This window comes from Trachemys scripta, chromosome 1, assembly GCF_013100865.1.
Source record: "Trachemys scripta elegans isolate TJP31775 chromosome 1, CAS_Tse_1.0, whole genome shotgun sequence".
NCBI classification, from domain to species: Eukaryota; Metazoa; Chordata; order Testudines; family Emydidae; genus Trachemys; species Trachemys scripta.
This window is the reverse complement of record NC_048298.1, coordinates 305,124,353-305,143,947: the sequence shown is the minus strand read 5'-3', so window position 1 is coordinate 305,143,947 and position 19,595 is coordinate 305,124,353.

Below are 19,595 nucleotides of genomic sequence, written 5' to 3'. Positions count from 1 at the left end.
AGCATGAGGCAGGAGCAGTGACTGCGGGTGGGTGGGGGGCTGTGTTGCTGGAGGGACCCGCCGGAAAAGGGAAAGGTCTGAGGTGGAAGGGCACTCTCAGAGTCAGTCTGCCCTGGCAGTCGCGATGAGGGGCACTAGGACTCTGCGGAGAGGCAGCATGGAACTGCACAGAAGAGACAGTGATTCTCTGCTCTGGGGTCCCAGAAAGGCGAGCAGGGGCAGCAAGAGAGGGCTGGGGGACACTCAGGGAAGGTGTGGGGGGTGGCAGGTGGGGTTGGGGGGACACCCGGTCCCAAATATTGGTGGAGCTGGGCTCCTGGGCTCTGAATATTGCTGATGCCCGGGCACCACGTGGGACTATAACTCGCCGCCTATGACAGCTTATTAATTTAACTGGGGTAACATGCTTCCCTTCAAGCGCAACACTAAGTTAATTTATTGTAAAAATAAAACAAGTTTATTAACCAAAGGGCACAGGTTTAGTGATACCACGTAGAAGAAATAAAGTTCGAAAAGGTTAAAAGCCAACAAAAGTAAAAATACGCTTTCTAATGGCTAACACTTAACATAACTACAGTCTTTGTTCAAGATAATTTCCTTGCTAGTCTTCCATTCCCAGAGACTTCAGCCCCATTGTTTGAAGGACCCATCTTTCTCAGTTTTCAAGAGCTCTGGTGTTTCATGTCTGTCTAGTGATGGATGGCTTCTCTCTCTTTATATTATCTTCCCGAACCCACTGTTTTGTCCCCAGACTCAGGATGACCTCATGCTGTTCTTCCCTTCTTGTAGATTTCCCATCCCCCTGATGATTCATATGTAAATTGGGCTTCCATTGTTTTTGATCACTGTGTCAGGGTGAACTAGGTCCTGAGGCCCTGCATCACCCAGCCACAGAATAGAGCAGCGAGAAGTCCTCAAGGCAGCCTAGAGTGGGTGCAGAAGAGCAGCCAATCCGAGGGGCTGCTGAAGCAACCAATAAGGGGCCATAAGGGCCGGATAAAAGGCAAGCAGCAGAGTAAAGCCTTTAGTTGCTGTGTGGTGCTTGAGGAGGGAGGACTAGGTACCTGGCTGGCTAGATGAGCAGTGGGCTATGGGCAGCTCATTGCAAAGAGGTCACTATGCAGAACTGAGCCCAGGGAAGACTGCTAAAGATCAGGTGTCTTGCTGGCTGGATAGAGTAATGACAGGACCATGAAAAGGTCAGTGTGGGCAGGCTGAGCCCAGGGGGACTGAACTCAGGACCTGGCCAGACCAGGTGAGGGTACTGAGTTGGACCCTGCAGGTCTGATTGCAGACTGAATCCAGGGACTGCTGCTGAAAAGGACACCAGCTGAGGGTACTGAGATGGGTCCCTGCTGGGTGTCTGAAGAAGGCAGTGCCTCTGGGAAGGAGCCTTAGAGCTATGGCCCCATACCAGGGCTGAGAAAGATCTTGGACTGTATACCCTGGAAGGGGACAGCGTGTGTGGCTTGGCTGGAGGGCTGAGCTGCTGACCACTGGCTGAGAGAACCAGTGGTTGGGGGGGAGAGGAGGTGGTGCTTGTGAGAGGCAGGCACCACCCTGATGTAAGACCAAAAAAGAAAAAGCCTAACACACCTAACTGAGATAAAGGGGGTCATCCATGAGAGATGGGTTCCCTCTCCCCTCCCCCCCCCCGTGAAAAGAACTGTTTGCCGGCACTATGCCCCAGAGAAGAGGGGTCACGCATGAGAGGCAAGTGCTGACCCCGTTACAGTAACATCTTGCTTAACTTCATTGAAGATTGGTAGATAGTGAGTATGTCAGGCCTGACAAAAGCTGCTGATGAGGAATAATGAGCCACAAATGGGCCTCTGTCTCTCAGCTCCCAGTTACTAGTTCTTCATTTTATTTTAGGAAAACTAACAATTACAAATATATATATTTTTTCCTGGGAGGTAGGTGGGAGACCAAGACTGGTTTTGTATAAATTACGGTTCCAAATCACATTTAGAGGTTTCCATTTCCTCAACTTTCAGCATTTTCACACAGGCTTTATCCTTAGCCAGGCAGCCCTGTGGCTCCAAAACATAGCGGAGCAGACCACTCCCTGGCTGCTGGTAGAACAGGTGTTGATCCATCCCCTCCCATTGGCAGGAATACTGGCTTCAGCCTATTATCATTTTGATTGTAAAATGTCCCCTGCAGTATTGACTACTGGATAAACATGGCCCAGTTTGCATAGAAAATTTGAATTCCATCCCTTCTCACACATTGATACTATATTTTTGGGCAACACATTTTTTAAAACTGGCAAGAAACCATTACTGTAGAGAGAGTGGATGGATAAGGGGATAATATGAGTTTCTGAGCTGATCTCAGAGGATTGGTTTCTGCCATTCCAAGCACTCCCATGATAATACAACTACCTGGTCCAGCTGCATGGCATTACCTGCAGCTTAAGCATCTGTTGAAGGACATATTTGGTCCCAATGCACTGGGAGCACCAGAGACTCCAAAATTGTTGCTGATGTGGAGAGAGCTCCATAGGGTCAGCCAAGCAGCTGAAGCCTGTTATGAATTCCTGGCTTAAAAGAATCTCCCTAATTTAGATTATCTGTTCCAGGCCTCGAATGCATATTTGTATATATCTCAAATCTTAGCCAATGTGGAGCTGCCTGGCAACACATTAATAACTCTACTATTGATCTACAATTAAGGCTGATCCAGCAGAAAATTTTATTTTGTTCACTCTTGTTCACTCCCACAATTATAGAGCATGGGCTTTGCCAAAACAAACCGCTGCTGGAGATGTGGGTCTCCTGGAGCCATGCTGGCTTCACATGTTTTGGGCCTATCCCAGGATACAATACTTTAGCTAACAGTGGGCAGGAGGATTAATATGATAATGGATACCTCCTTAAAATTAAGTTCTCAGGATTGTGTTCTGGGACATATCCCATCATCCTGGAAACTCTCCAACTCATGGAAAGCTTGGTTCTCTAGACCACCACTTGTAACCAAATGATTTATATTGCTTAGATGGGAAAGCAGACTGCCTCCAGTGATAGAAGTGTGGCTCAGTGACTTGGAGTGACCTGGCAACTAAACAGCAGGTAACGTTTTGGAGATGCCACCTCAGACAAATTTAAAAGATTTAGTCTAATTTTTTAGAAAACTTTGATTAATCCCTAGCAGCTGGAAACTGAGCTATTGCTCTCCTTTCCCCTCCCTCTCCTCCTTCCTTCCTTTCCCTCCCTTCCCATTTCTGTATCTTTTTGTTGTAGTAATACTGGTTGCTTTCTCCCCATATTGTTTTAAAGTTTTGTCAATAATATATAAAGTATGCTTGGATCCATAAAGCAGTGAGGCTGAAGGGAAAATTACTTAAAATTTTATCTTACGGTTTTGGAATGAAATAATCAAGATATAAGCACTCGACACCTCAAACAAACATACTTTACGCAACTTTTATTATATTACTTTAAAGATATACAAATATAGTTTGGGGAAAACATGCCTGGGCTTTCATCATTTGTGAACAAATGCCACATGCTGGCAAGCTAGATAGATGCCTTTGTTAAGGTAGTTAATCTAAATCAGTGTTTTTTAAACTTTATTTGTATACAGTATTTTAATGGAGAAAACTAGAGTGATGGACCTGATACATCCCTCACGTAAATCAATCCAAAGGGAGTTTAAATGTTTTTCACAGAAATCAATGAAAGACAAATGTAATAACATCTGAACTACAATTAACATCCACCAGGAGTCTCCAAGCAGAACAATATGAATAATCATAACTCAAGAAGTGTCTCCTGGCTCAGAATCTATAAGGAAAGCATGTTTTAGGGAAGAGCAAAAGGGCTGTCCTAAAGAAACTCCTCACCCACAGCTTCAGGTACTTGGAAGACAAAAGAAATGGTATTTATTATCATTTGAGCATCTCTCACCACAGAAAAATTCCTCAAAGGAGTCTGAATAGAAAGAGCTATAGTAGGACTTAAACTTCATTCAGCAATGAACTTAAGCACGTGCTTAAGCAATGTCTATGGATTAATTACACCAGTGGATATACTTAACTCAGAGTCAGAACAAAACTGCAAACTAAATATGCAGTAAAAAGCTATACAAATAAATGACATTTTCTGTTTATATTTCTTTGAAATACAAGTCCATCCCTGTTCAGCAAAATATTTAGACACATGTTTAAGTGTCTTCTGGAACTAGGGATTAAATTCACTGATATTTAATTTCTTTTGTTGAACATTTTTGAATATGTGCTTTATTGGGATCCATCCACCCATGAAAGGGCAGTTTCTTTAAGTCACACATAACGGACTCCCATTTATGAAAATATAGACTTGGTCAGTTTAAATAGTTACCTCATGAAGAGGTGTCCCAAGATACATAGATAAGAGACTGTAAGGATGTGTATGTACCATTTCTTCATATTCATTGTAGGAAGACAGGCTGGAGGAAGATTCTAGAAGCTCTGCTGAGAAATAAAGCAAAAAACAGCATACTTAGGGATACTTTTTCTTTATTTGTTCTATTACAGTTCCTTGTTCACCATTAGAAAATTAGTATTCTTTTCCATGGTCACCAACATGATGTCAGTACTTCTTGAAATATCCATAAAGAATTTTTAAACGAACATAAGCTTTTTACCCCTTTTGAAGGTTTCTTAAAGGAGTAGCAATGTGGCCAAAAGAGCTAATGTGATCCTGGGATGGACAAACAGCGGAACATCGAGTAAGACTAGAGAGGTTATTTTATCTCTGTATTTGGCATGGGCATAACTGCTGCTGGAATACTGCGTCCAGCTCTGGTGCCTTCAATGCAAGAAGGATATTGGTAAAGTGGAGAGGGTTCAGAGAAGAGCCATGAGAATCCTAAAAGGATTAGAAAACATGCCTTATACTGATAGATGGAGCTCTTTGAGTCTATTTAGCTTAACAAAGAGAGGGTTAAAGGGTGACTTGATTAGTCTACAAATATCTACATAGTAACAAATATTTAAAAATGAGCTCTTTAGTCTAGCAGAGAAAGACTACAATGATTGGAAACTGAAGCTAGACAAATTCAGACTGGAAATAAGGTGTACATTTTAGATAGTTTGGGTAATTAACCATTGGAACCATTTACCAAGGATCATGGTGCAGTCTCCATGCCTGACTATTTGAAAATCAATATTGGATACATTTTTAAAAGATAAATTCTATGAATTATTTTGAGAAAGTTCTATGGCCTGTTTTATACAGGAGGTCAGAGAGGTGATCAAAATGGCCATTCTGGCCTTGGAATCTATGAAAATATTTGATATTCTGTCCCATCCAGAACCGTGCACATAGAGGATGTGAAAAAATAAAAATAATGGAGGGAAATGGTATCTTAACTTTTTTGAACCTCAGAAATAGTTTGCTTCAATTTTGCGGCAAAAGCTGGGTCACTTTTTTTTAATTTCACCAGTGTTCATTGTACTGACTAAGGACAAAATGTTAAGTTGAATATTCAGTCAAAAATTGCAATCTATATATTCTGCAAGATGGCTGCTCCTACTCTTGGAACTCTGTCACTGGCTGACTGGGTCACAAGATATTATACTAAAACTTGTAATTTTGAGTTTGAACTCAAAATTCTCTCCTTGCTGTCCCTTTTCGGTAGCTGTTTCATTTCAGTCTGAATCAGAGGCAACACAAATGTTATCTCAGTGATCTTTTTTTTTTTACTTGCAATATAACATGTTATTCTTTGTATTGCTAATTGAAATCTAAGAAAAGATTTATACAAAGGAATGAAACAATATTAAATGCACAATAAAAATAAAAAAATAAAACTAGAAGCTTGTAAGGTAATCATCAGGACTGACCTATAAAGTAAAAACTATATTTAGGTCCTAATGAAAGGCCTAAGGCAAAGTATATTGAAGTCAGACAGGCCTAAGGTATTTGCTGTTATCTACAAACTCACTCACAAATCCTGTTGATATAGATAAGCATCATAAATGCCTAGATAAATAGCGAGGCAGACAGATTGATTCACAACAGCCATGTGTATGAAATAGGTCTCTTCTTCTGCTGCTGCTGAAAGAAAGATAAGTGGAATTCCTCTACAGGCACACCACTGTAATAACTGCAGATATTCTCACTGCCCTGCCACTTCAGCATCAGTTACATGGAGCTCAGTTATTTCACCATGTTTCTAAGGCAGGGGTAGGCAACCTATGGCACGCGTGCCGAAGGCGGCACGTGAGCTGATTTTTAGTGACACTCACACTGCTGGGTCCTGGCCACTGGTCTGGGAGGCTCTGCATTTTAATTTAACTTTAAATTAAGCTTCTTAAACATTCTAAAAACCTTATTTACTTTACATACAACAATAGTTGAGTTATATATTATAGACTTATAGAAAGAGACCTTCTAAAAACATTAAAATGTATTACTGGCACACAAAACCTTAAATTAGAGTGAATAAATGAAGACTCGGCACACCACTTCTGAAAGGTTGCCAAACCTGTTCTAAGGTTTCCTTTACAACTTCATGAGCTAAAAACTTCTGTAGCCCATTCAATGAAAGTTTAGATTCTGGAGAAGCTGATGGCACTGACTGTATTCACCTGAGAAAGTTGTCTACTGTATCTTCAACAAATAGCTCTCACAAAATTATTGATATACTGGGCCAGTAAAAAGTTATTTCTAAATCCTCCTGATTACCTTTGAAAAAAACACTTATTTGTATGCTTTCCTCTTTCTGCCAAACCAGGCATTCTGGACAGCTCCTCTAACCCTTTCTTAAGGTAAAATGATATATGCCCTACTAGATTATACTCCTGAGCTACTAATTACAAAGAGCAAATAGGAAAATAGTTTTTGTCCCTACAATGGTCCAAAATCAGAAATTATTGTTGTGGCATTTGATGTAGGGGAGGATTATCTTTTGTACAATACAAATCCTGTGGCAGTTTTTTCCTCGCTGTTGGGAAATAATTCAAACAATTCATGCTGAAAGTACCTTATCATATTAAACAAAATAACTGCACCTGTGATGTGTGCATTTGTCCCAATCAGTAATCTATACAAAACCAAATATATTAGCAAAATATTTACTATTATGTTTCTAGTAGTTAGGGTAATATAAATATAAATTTTACACACCACATTATGTTTAAGACTATAACTACTTATAATTACCATAGCAAAATATTAATGTAGTATTTTGCATTTTTTATTTTTGGTTTTGTTTGATATAAAATGATTTTTCTTAGCATTTTTTATTTTGCAGTACAAGGAAACAAGGGTGAATGGAGGAATGCCATTTACTTCATGGCATTATATCACTTTTCCTTTCCCTGCCCCTCAAACATCAAGACACAGATGTCAAACTGTGAAAATCTTTTCCCTCAATGGCATTTACCTCCAGACAAGGCCAGTGCAAGGAAGTTTTGCACCCTAGACGAAACTTCCACCTTATACCACCACCCCAGCCCAGCGGCAGCTCCCGCCCCCTCCCCGAGCACACTATCGCTGCTCCACTTCTCCCACCTCCCAGACCAATCAGCTGTTTGGCGCCACAAGCCTGGGAGGGGAGAAGTGGAGCGGCGACCGCGCGCTCGGGGAGGGGGCATAGGAACGCTGTAAAAAAAATTGGGGGCACCGCTTTTTGGAGCCCCCAAATCTTGGCACCCTAGGCAACCGCCTAGTTTGCCTAAATGGTAACACTGGCCCTGCCGCCAGAGGTTCCTGGCAGTATTATGCTTGCAGCTTTGCAGTTACCTCCAGCTTTATCACGACTAGGCTGCTAACTGGCAGTGAATGATGTTTTGTCCCCCTGAGCATTATTTTCTTTAACAATGGAATGATTTATGAATATGTGTATCTTTCTGATACTGTACTGACCAGTTTATGATAACATGGGTGTTTCCTCATGTCAGTAAAAGTTTTACTTATAAATCTGCACACTGATGTGTGGTAGCTTTTTTTTTTTTCCTGCAGAAATGGAGGCGTGCACCTTTGAGTCTTATCCACAGGCAATCAAGCTACAGGCAATCAACTAAGGATCGCTTTCCCTGTGAATCTATTAAGTGCATTCCTGCATGAATGAGTATGATATAATGTCACCCACTCTACGGGTTGCAGATGAAGGTTGAGACAAAGGGGGGAAGTGAAGGTAATTCCCCAGAAAAGTATTTTCAACTTAACAGTGAATGCTTTTAGAGTAAAGCAACTGTGGTAGACAAAACTTAGACAATTAAAATGTAAGAACTTAAAGATTTTAAGGAGTGTAATGTCGGCTAGAGTATTTATACTTCAGGTGAAACAACAAAAGATATTTGATGGATATGACTGCAAGTAAGATTTTTCTGACTTTTTGTTTGGTAAACTGGAGCTCAAGTCTATGGGCCAGATCCTCAACCCTTGTAAATAGCATAGCTCCATAGAATGCAATGGAGCTATGCCAATTTACACCAGTTGAGGATCTAGCCTTTCAATTATATTTAGTCTCTAGAACCACTTATTCCATTTAATTTTCAAATAAAGAAACACTAGGACAATTGTGAAAAATTGTCTATGAAGTTATTGTTTAATTACTCCTAAATCTTTACTTAGAAATTGTCACAGGCCAAAACTGAAATGTATTTGATTTCTTACATTATTATTTTATTATATAACACCTTCTCATCAAACAATCACTAGATATAATAGTGCAGACTGATTCTTTTAATTTACTTTTTTTTAATGGGTTGCGATATTATCATAAAATACTAGACTCTGAGGGCCTGGACTTATCCAAAGTCCAGACATGGTACATAACTCTGTCAAAAATCCCAAGAAATTGGGACTCTAGTGACTTGGAGAGATTTTACAGATGTCAAGGAAGCGATGACTGCTAATCATGCAAGGTGAACAATCATGATTAATAAAAATAATATACCATCTACATCTATTTCCCCCAAAAAGTATATTTTCTGAACAGAAACATTTAGACTCCTAACTAAAATGTACAAACTTAAATTTTCATGGGACAGGAAGTGATGGGGAGCTGAATAAATAGAGCTGTTTGCAATCTGCATATCATTGGCCTTGCAGCATGTCTTCTGACCAGACTTCCTACCATGTGCATGTAAATGCTGAATAAAACTGGGAAACTGATCCTTGTGGGATTCCACAAGTGAACTTTCTGAGGGCATAGGTGCAGTTTTTCACTGCTCTCATTGAATGCCTCCTTCCAGGAACAATTCAAACCATTTCAGAGCATCCTCACAGATTCCTGCAATCTCCCTAAGGCAAGATAGTAGTTTTTCAGTACTGAGTAGGTCAAATCTGCAGAGAGGTTCAGGATCATAAGACTGGATGTCTGCCCTTCATCCACTGGCACAAAAAGTTCAGCCCTCTGTACCACTAATGCTGTTTCCATTCTATGGCTCGGCCTGAATCCTGATTGTACAAGATTTAGGATATGAGCTTAGGTTTTGGCAAGCTTCTCTTATGAATTTACTGAGGAATGAAAATGTTTATACAAGAGGGTAAATAGAGAGCTGTGATGCATCATGGAAGGCTTTCTTCAGTTTGGATTTGCATGTTTTAAGGAATGAGGGAATTTCCCTTCACCAAAGAAGGCACTGGCTATCTTGATCATTAATCAGCCACCCAAGAGAGAAGAGGTCACTTTGGGTGTACTAACCTAAAATAATGGACTGGTTTGTGTAGGATAAGTATAAAATTAAAGAATTAAGTTAATTTATTTGTTAAGGAAATATATATGTGTTGTAAAGAGAGGCCCTGACTAGCAAGTAGACAGAAGGCCTTGAAAATACTAAGTGGTAAGGCCAAAAGGAATGAGGTAGGGAGGATGTCTGGATCAAAGGATAAGTAATAAAATAAGGGGAAGTTTCTAAAAAGGCCTCTGACCGATAGGGGTGACTACAGACATGGGCAGTGGGTAACCCATGGCCTTGAGGAGGCTAGCCCATGGCCGACCTGCCCCTTCTGCCCAGGGCCCTCCCCCACCTTTCCCCTGCCAGAGCCCAAAGGCTCTGCCCCGGGCCGCCCCTCTCCCCAAATCCCGGAGTGGCAGCGCAGCCCCCAGCCTGAGCCCCGGAGCAGCTGGTGGGCAGGCAGCTAAGCACGGCACCCAGCCCCGGGTGGATGGGTGTCGCAAGCACTGGTTTCAGCTGCCCAGAGTTCCTGGCTGCAGACCAGGCCTCACTAGCCCCAGCCCAGGGCAAGCGTGCTGGAGCCTTCCCAAAAGTTTGGGGGGTTGGGGGCCCCCACGCAAGGTGGATGCAAAGCAGCCCCCTGTCCTTGTCCCAGGCCCCCCCACGAAAGGCAGGTGGAGGGAGCCAGGCTCCCCACAGCTGCCCATGAAGCTCTCCCCAAACCAGCTCCAGCCGGGGCCTCAGAGCCACAACCCAGCCTTGATAAGAGCCACATGGGCAGCTGTGGGGATCCACGGTGGCCCCTCTACCTGCCTGTGGTGCGGGAGGCATGAGCATGTCCTAGCCCCCAGGGCTCCCTGGGGCAGGCAGGGCCGCCCAGAGGGGGTGACAAGTGGGGCAATTTGCCCCAGGCCCCGGGCCCTGGCAGGGGCCCCCACGAGAGTTTTTCGGAACCCCTGGAGCGGGGTCCTTCACTCACTCCGGGGGCCCCGGAAAACTCTCATGGGGCCCGGGTCCCTGGAGCTTCTTCCGCTCCGGGTCTTCGGTGGCGGGAGGTCCTTCTGCTCCGGGACCCGCCACCGAAGCGCCGGGTCTTTCCCCAGGCCCTCTGAACCTCTGGGCAGTCCTGGGGGCAGGTGGAGGGTCTGTGACTCCACAGCTCCTCACAGCTGCCTGTGTGGCTCTTACCGTGGCTGGGCTGCAGCTCTGAGGCCCCTCCCCACCTCCCGGACAGAGCCGGGTCGGGGAGTGCCGCATAGGCAGCTGTGGGGAGCTGCCGTGGAGTCACAGACCCTCCTCCTGCCCTGGGTGGCCGGGGAGCCCGGGAGGCAGGGACACAGGCCAGGGACAGTTCTCAGTCCCTCTACACCCTAGGCAGGTGGAGGGTCCGCCTCAGCTCCCCACAGCTGCCCGGGCTCCATGCTGGCGTGGCCCAGGATGGGTCTTAGGGGGAAGAGGAGGGGAAGGGGCTGAATCCACCCCAGTGAAAAGTGGATGGGCCAGGCCCATCCACTTTCAAAAAGCGGGAGGACAATGGCACCCTGACCCTCCCAGTTCCAGCCCCAGTGGCCCGGGGCCCTGGCTGTATGGGAAGGAAGAGCCGCAGCAGAGCGTGGTGGGAAGCAGGAGGGGTTTTGGAGTGGAGTGTGGGCAGGGCCACACAGGCAGCTTGGGTAGGCTCAGCCTTCCCCTGCCTTTGATACCCGCCACCCATGACTGCAGATGGTCTGAAATCAAACAAAGAGAATCTGTCTTAAATGAGCCAACTTGGCCCTTTCCCACCCCACATACCCACGATATCTTCTATGTGAACCCAGGTTCAATGAAAAAGCTGTTAGTCCTCAGAAAGGAGGGGAAGAGATATGGAGGAATGGCCTTGGGAAGGAAGGAGGTTGTAAATCTTATCTGTAATAAGGGTGAACTGTCTCAAATTGTTTTTTAGCTGCAGTCAGTAATTGGCAATGACATCACTTGTTTGTTAAAGGGTATAAAAATATCAGCTTTTAAAGGGTGCATTGCTAATACCTGTCTGAACATGCTGGAGGCAACCAATAGGAGTCTAAGCACTCCTGAGTTCAGCCTGTTTGTAAGTACTTTGATCAAATGCTTATAACTGTTTTGTTACTGTTTGGATGTAGTAAATTGCTTATTAGGGCTTTTTGGGCATATTTAGAGCAAATATATACAGAACCATTTGGCCTTTGGATTTAATAAAGTAATTTATGGTTAAATTGATGTTTGGTGATTCCTCGTATTAATAATTTCAAATATTATTAATAATTCCAACATTTTGGTGACCCAGATGGGACCCCAGTCATTAACTTCAGTTGCTCAAACCCCCAGAATGAGGGCATAGCAACCTATCCTCTGGGACCTATCCTCTGGGAAAGCCACACTGGCCACTGCAGAAGTCACAGAGGTCACGGAAAGTCACAGAATCCATGACTTCCACCACCTCCCTGACAGACATGGTGCCCTAACTGTAATATACCAAGGAGATAGACCCAATACACAATGTCCTGCACTTGCATTACTCACATCATCTCTTGTGGGGAACCCTGAAGTAGTGAGGTGATCCATGTGTGGTCATCAGGTCAGTGTGTTCCAATGTATCCCAAGGCTGGGTATCACCCTTTTATAAAGGGTTACACTAACACCCACCGTACCTTATACATAATCAATGGTGGTTTCAGACTCCTTTCCTTATATATACTTCCTCAATAATATTGGGGTCCTTAACTTCAATAAGTCGATTCGCCATTTATATTATACTTATTAGCATTTATGTCAATTAATTGCCATGGTAGATCTATGATTACTGCATATAAAATTCCTTTAAACTTTCCCTAAAACTCCAAAGTCTATTCTTGTAGTTCCATACTTAGGTCTGACTAGATCTAGGGAGGAAGGCCAGGTGGGCTGAAGAGCTGGATTCAATAAGGGAGTTTGGATCACTGTGGACACTTAGTTCATGCAAAACCCTGTCTTCTGCATGCTCTGTAGAACACGCTCTCTCTGCACATATCTCCTTTAAAGCAGTGGTCTCCAAGTGGGGTGCGCAAGAGGATCCTTGGGGGCACGCGGCAGGAGGAGCCCTTTTTTTTTTTTGTTTGCTTCGGCAGTTTGGGTGGGAGTCCGAGCAGCTTTTTTTTTTGTTTGCTTTGGCAAAAATGGTAGAGCCGGCGTGGCAGGGGGTGCGCGCTCAACGTTTTTTTACTGCTGGGGAGTGCGATCAAAAAAGTTTGGAGACCACTGCTTTAGAGGAATGATAACAAAGATGGTTAATCAGTGGGCATCTATTATATTAGTATTTAGATGCCATAGTGATAAACACATGAGAAAACTCTATGGGTATGTCTACACAGGGATAAAAAAAATCCATGGCTGGCCAAAGGTCAGCTGACCCAGGCTTTCAGGGCTTGGATTCCAGGGCTGAAAAATTGCTGTGTAGACATTCAGGCTCGGGCTGGAGCCTGAGCTCAGGAACCCCTGCAAAGGTGGATGGCCCAGAGCTCAGGCTGTATGTAGTCTGAGTCTGAACGTGTACACAGCAACTTTTTGCCCCGTGTGCCCAAGTTAACTGATCCCGGCCAGCTGCATCTGTGCCATAGGTCTTTTATCCCTGTGTAGATGTACCCTAAGCGTGCTAGTGAAGGATTGGGGAATGACTGCCATCAGAATGCTCTTTATCTAATTTTTTCTAAAGTATGTATTGTTTGGGGACTGTAAAGAAGGCAAGAGTGTTCATGTAGCTGTACAGAAGCCCTGATTTTGTTCAACCACTCTTCAGTTAAGAGTAAGACATTCCAGTGTTTGTGTGCAGTCATTATCCTGCAAAGGTGGAGGGCCCTGGGCTCAGGCTGTAGCACAAGCACAGCAATTTTTAGCCCTGCAAGCCCAAATCAACTGACCCAGGCCAGCAGTTTTGTTTTTTATAGATAGATAAGGTTATCTCCATTTTTGCTTCTGTGGGTTCAGTTAAAGTTGTTTGTATGTCATTTTCAGTCTCTACATGTTTCAGTGAATGATATATGAAAGTTTAGTGTCAGAAATGTATACTTAACAGTAGTTGGTAATTTCCACAATTTTTAATGGCAGTTGTGTTTCAGTAACGTTTTGTGTTTCAGTGACGCAATTTAATAACATTTTTATTAGGGCTGTCGATTCATCGCAGTTAATTCATGATTAACTCAAAAAATTAATTGTGATTTAAAAAATTAATTGCGATTAATCACACCGTTAAACAATTGAATACCAGTTGAAATTTATTAAATATTTGTGGATGTTTTTCTACATTTTCAAATATATCTATCTGAATTACAACACAGAATACAAAGTGTACAGTGCTCAATTTATATTATTTTTATTAAAAATATTTTCACTGTGTGACATGCAGTCTATATGGTTTTATAAAAACATAATAAGAAGTGAATATCATGTAACTGGAATAGTTTTATAAAAATATGATAAGTGAATATAATGTAACTGGAATATGCTTCATGCAAAAGGTCTCTTGTTAAGTTATCATTACAAAGCTTATAATCTACTGAGTGTGATCATCCTATTTGTATAAATGTACCACTCTTGTATCTAAAACTAGAAATATGAAATATAATTCTGAGGGCCTATTGTAATTATGCAAAGTGTGGGCCATTAATAGTGGTTTGGAATCTTGATAACTCCCATTAACCAGGACCAATATCTGCAGATGGCTGTGTTTACCTGTTAGTCTTCCTGTATATGTGTGTGCTGGCAAGTAGGTAATGAAGTCTTGCAGTGACATGTGATCATTTCACCTGACCTGGAATCCATCTTTAACATGGGTGCTTTTCTAGTGGGGGGAGGGGTGGAAACCCAGAGGGACAAAAGATTCCCGCCTTATGCAAAAGATATATAAAGGGGTGGAAGAGAACAGAGGAGCCATCATGAAGAATCCCCTAGCTATCACCTGAGCTGGAACAAGAGCTGTGCCTAGGCCTGGAAGGTGTCCAGTCTGAGAAAAAACTTACTGAAGCATCTCTGAGGGTTAGATTATCTGTATTCAGTTTGATTAGACATAGATTTGCGCATTTTATTTTATTTTGCTTGGTGACTTACTTTGTTCTGTCTGTTACTACTTGGAACCACTTAAATCCTACTTTCTGTATTTAATAAAATAACTTTCTTTTTATTAATTAACTCAAGTATGTATTAATACCTGGGGGAGCAAACAACTGTGCATATCTCTCTATCAGTGTTATAGAAGGCGAACAATCTATGAGTTTGCCCTGTATAAGCTTTATGCAGGGTAAAACAAATTTATTTGGGTTTAGACCCCATTGGGAGTTGGGCATCTGAGTGCTAAAGACAAGCACACTTCTGTGAGCTGTTTTCAGGTAAACTTGCAGCTTTGGGGCAAGCTAGTCAGACCCTGGGTCTGTGTTGGAGCAGACAGGAGTGTCTGGCTCAGCAAGACAGAGTGCTGGAGTCATGAGCTGGCAGGGAAAACAGGAACAGGGGTAGTCTTGGTACCTTGGGTGGCAGCTCCCAAGGGGGTTTCTGTGATCCAACCCATCACACACTGTAAAAATGATAAAGAAAAGAAATAGTATTTGTCATTTCAGCTCATACAAGCATTGTAGTGCAATCTCTTTATCATGAAAATGCAACTTACTAATGTAGATTTTTTTTGTTATATAATTGCACTCAAAAACAAAACCATGTAAAACTTTAGAGCCTGCAAGTCCACTCAGTCCTACTTCTTGTTCAGCCAATTGCTTTACATTTACAGGAGATAATGCTGCCCGCTTCTTATTTATAATGTCACCTGAAAGTGAGAACAGGCATTCTCATGGCACTTTTGTAGCTGGCATTGAAAGGTATTTACATGCCAGGTATGCTAAACATTTGTATGCCCCTTCATGCTTTGGCCACCATTCCAGAGGACATGGTTCCATGCTGATGATGCTCATTTTAAAAAATTAATTTTAAAAATAATTAAATTTGTGACTGAACTTCTTGGGGGAGAACACTTTCACTGCAAATTTGAGAAAATACAAAGAAGTTACCAAAGAAGATAGCTACAGCACTCGAAGCAAGATTTAAGAATCTGAAATGCCTTCCAAAATCTCAGAGGGATGAGGTGTGGAGCATGCTTTCAGAAGTCTTAAAAGAGCAACGCTCTGATGTGGAAACTACAGAACCCAAACCACCAAAAAAGAAAACCAGCCTTCTGCTAGTGGCATCTGACTCAGATGATGAAAGTGAACATGCATTGGTCCACACTGCTTTGGATCATTATCGAGCAGAACCCGTCAACATCATGGACATGGCCTTTGGAATGGTGGGAGAAGAATGAAGGGGCATATGGATCTTTGCCACATCTGGCACATAAACATCTTGTGATGCCAGCTACAACAGTGACAGGTGAACACCTGTTCTCACTTTCAGGTAACATTGTAAACAAGAAGCGGGCAGCATTATCTCCTGCAAATGTAAACAAACTTGTTTGCCTGAGCGATTGGCTGAACAAGTAGGTCTGATTGGACTCATAGGCTCTAAGGTTTTACATTGTTTTATTTTTGAATGCAGGTGTTTTTGGTACATAATTCTACATTTGTAAGTTCAACTTTCATGATAAAGAGATTGCACTACAGAACCTGTATGAGGTGAATTGAAAAATACTATTTCTTTTTTTTTACAGTGCAAATATTTGTAATAAAAATAAATATAAAGTGAGCACTGTATACTTTGTATTCTGTGTTGTAATTGAAATCAATATATTTGAAAATGTAGAAAACATCCAAAATATTTAAATAAATGGTATTCTATTATTAACAGCACGATTGTGATTATATTTTTTAATTGCGATTAATTTTTTTAATTGCTGACAGCCCTAATTTTTATTAATACAATATTACTGCTGTTAATATATTAAGTCAAATATTTACTATGTATATTGCTTCAGTTGGACTGAAATTTTTCAGTCATGTTTTTGCATTTTATTTACTTTTTCCATCAGTTTAACTGAACTGTTGAACAGTTGAACTGTTTTAACCCTCAAAATTGTCACAAATAATTTTACTTTACTGATGTGCAATTTTCTTGTTAATTCATGACATTGCCTAGTGATTAATCATTTTACCACTGAAGCAATAATATACAATCTTTAGAAATAAATGAAATTTGAAAGTAGTAAAAATTAATTGTAGAAAAAGCACAAATGTGGTTGTTAATGCATAATTGAATGTAAATGTCATATATTTGTCACCTGCCTTGTTTTTACTTCAGAAGCATATGGATAATACTTATTTTAATATAGACTGACTCATGAATTTTAGAATCAGAAAGCCATGTCAATTATTAAAAAATCTTGGATAAAAATACAGTGCCCACTGAATGTCTACTTGGGCATGCAGGCAATGACAAATCAATTTCTAGTATGCTTCATGACAGCTGAACATAGCTGTGCAATACTTAAGCTGAAGAAGTTTAATTAAGCCTTGACATTTTAACAGAAAATACAAGAAAATTAACTATCCTATTTTATTTCCCTGTAGTGTAAACTGAGTGGATGACAGGCATCTGTGAGGTATAACCTTAATCCCACTATTGTAGAAGGACTTTCAGAGATAGTTATGAGGGCTTCAGTTCACATGTACCATAAATCTATATCCCAAAGACACCCATTATGTACCCCTCATGTCACCTAGTGTGATTATTTTCTGATATGTATACATCCTGTAGTTAAACTCAATCTATGACACACTGGCAATAGGAAAGAAATTAGGAAGAAATGCATGTATTCTATTAGGCAGATAGATGAACTGACACCCACTAATATAAAACTGAAGAAAAAAGGCAGCACAACAAATTTCACATACTATAGAAACTGGTTGTAAGACAGGATATATAATTTTTGTATGTTTTAATGAAATGCTGAAGGAAATATTTTATTGAATGATTTTAAATAGGCAGCACAAGTGTCAGTAGAGGAAGAAATAAACCTGTAATCACTGCAAATAAAGTTGAATGTAATAAAAAAAGTATGTCAATAAACTGCATTTTATGTTTTAATTGATTTTAATAAAACAAATCATTTAGAATCAAGATACTGTGCTGCTTCAGAACTTCACAGAAGAATCAGAATGACAAAAGACTTTTACATTTTATCCTGAGGTGAAAATAAACAAACTTGTTATGACTGACCTGGAAAGTGTTCAGTCAGAGCAACCTGTTTGAAACTAACTGATATGCCCTGCCAGTGGTAAACATATTTTCATTATGAAAGGTGGGCCTTGACAAAATGTCTGTAGAGAAAGTTAAACACTATTCAGGTGGCAACAGAACATTTCATGATTAGTATGACAGGTCAGGTGGAATTCTGTAAACAAGGAAAGGGAAAAATTATTAGCAAAAGTCAAAAAAGCTTAAAGGGGAATGAGTGGAGGAAATTGCTATGGATGTGGTGAAGGATGAAGCAAACTAAGGACCATGTCATTTCTGTAGTGTAAATACACAAAGGGATCAAAAAATATACTGCAGCACAGTAGTGTATAAAGTATTCCAGCACCTTTCAGTTCTAAATATTTGTCATATGCACTGTTCAATAGGTATTTCGCAAGATGCTTCTGTAAACACAGAAGGCTATTGAACACCTACAGGTTCTTTCAGAGCATGAGGCACAGACTGTCCCTTAAGGAATTTAAGTGTGACATTTTTAACTACCTGTAGTTTTACTATTATGACTTTCACTAAAAATCATGTCTGTATCAAAAATAGATGTCTATTTTTTTTAATTTAAACACCAAATCTAACACGGTATATGGTGCTCCAATCCAGTTAGACATTATTAAGTCAACTTCTGCCAATTAGAGAAGGATCATTTCCCTGGGGGGCATGAGTGGGTAGAGTTCACTTAACTGGTTAAATAACCTGCACCGATATATGCCAGGGTAAAAGTTATAGTTAGGTTAGGGTGAGCTAAAATGTGTTAGCTAACCACCATCTAATCTCAACTTCTTTTCCAAATTTAGAAAAAGCCTTTGGGAACATTTGTATGGAGTGTTGTTGTAGCTATGTTGGTACCAGGATATTAGACAGACAAGGTAGGTGAGGTAATATCTTTTATTGGGCCAACTTCTGTTGATGAGAGAGGCAAGCTTTCGAGCTACACGGAGCTCTTCCTCAGGTCTGGGAAAGGGACATTTGACAGGGTACTTGATACTTTTTGAACTGTCTGGATGATGGTAACTAGGACTGCTGTTTCCTCTGTGGAGCTCCAAAAAGCCTTTGTCTCAGTGCTTAATAAAAGTTGAGATCTGTTCAGAAAATTCAAGTGGGACCTTTAGGATTCTTCAATACAGAACTATATATCAATATTTTGTGTAGATTTGTATATTCCCCCTTATTAAGGATTTTCATATTCACCAGAAAGATGGAATCAAGTTTTGGAATGAATAAAGGAAATTAAAAAGAAATCAAGTAAAGGCTTTTTCCAAAAAGAGACTGCCGGGAGACTTCGAGCATCATGAAGTGATTTGACAAAGTATTTTAATGTTAGTAACTGGTAAATGTTCACTTCTCTTAAAGATTTTATTTTAACAAAGCATTTTAATCTGGGTATGGCTGGTTGATATTTTATCATTAGTTCAATTAGCTTTTAAGGACTGAATCACTTGTCCACTAATTAAATTAAATTAAATTAAATTTATAATGAATATTTTAATGTTTAATGACTAAATAAAGATCCATCAAATGGGAATTTTTAGACACTGACAGTTGTCGAACATTTCTTAAAACTAAATAACTCCATTATAGTGCAATTTAGGCACATGAGAATTTGTACACTTGTGCTAAAGCATGACTTGTAGAGATGTACTTAGTTACTACCATGACATGAGCAAATCTGAGATGGCATTATGGGTAAAATTTTCAAATGACCAAAACAACTTAGGAACCAGACACCTACTGAAGGGCTCCTAAGTCATTTAAGTGCTTT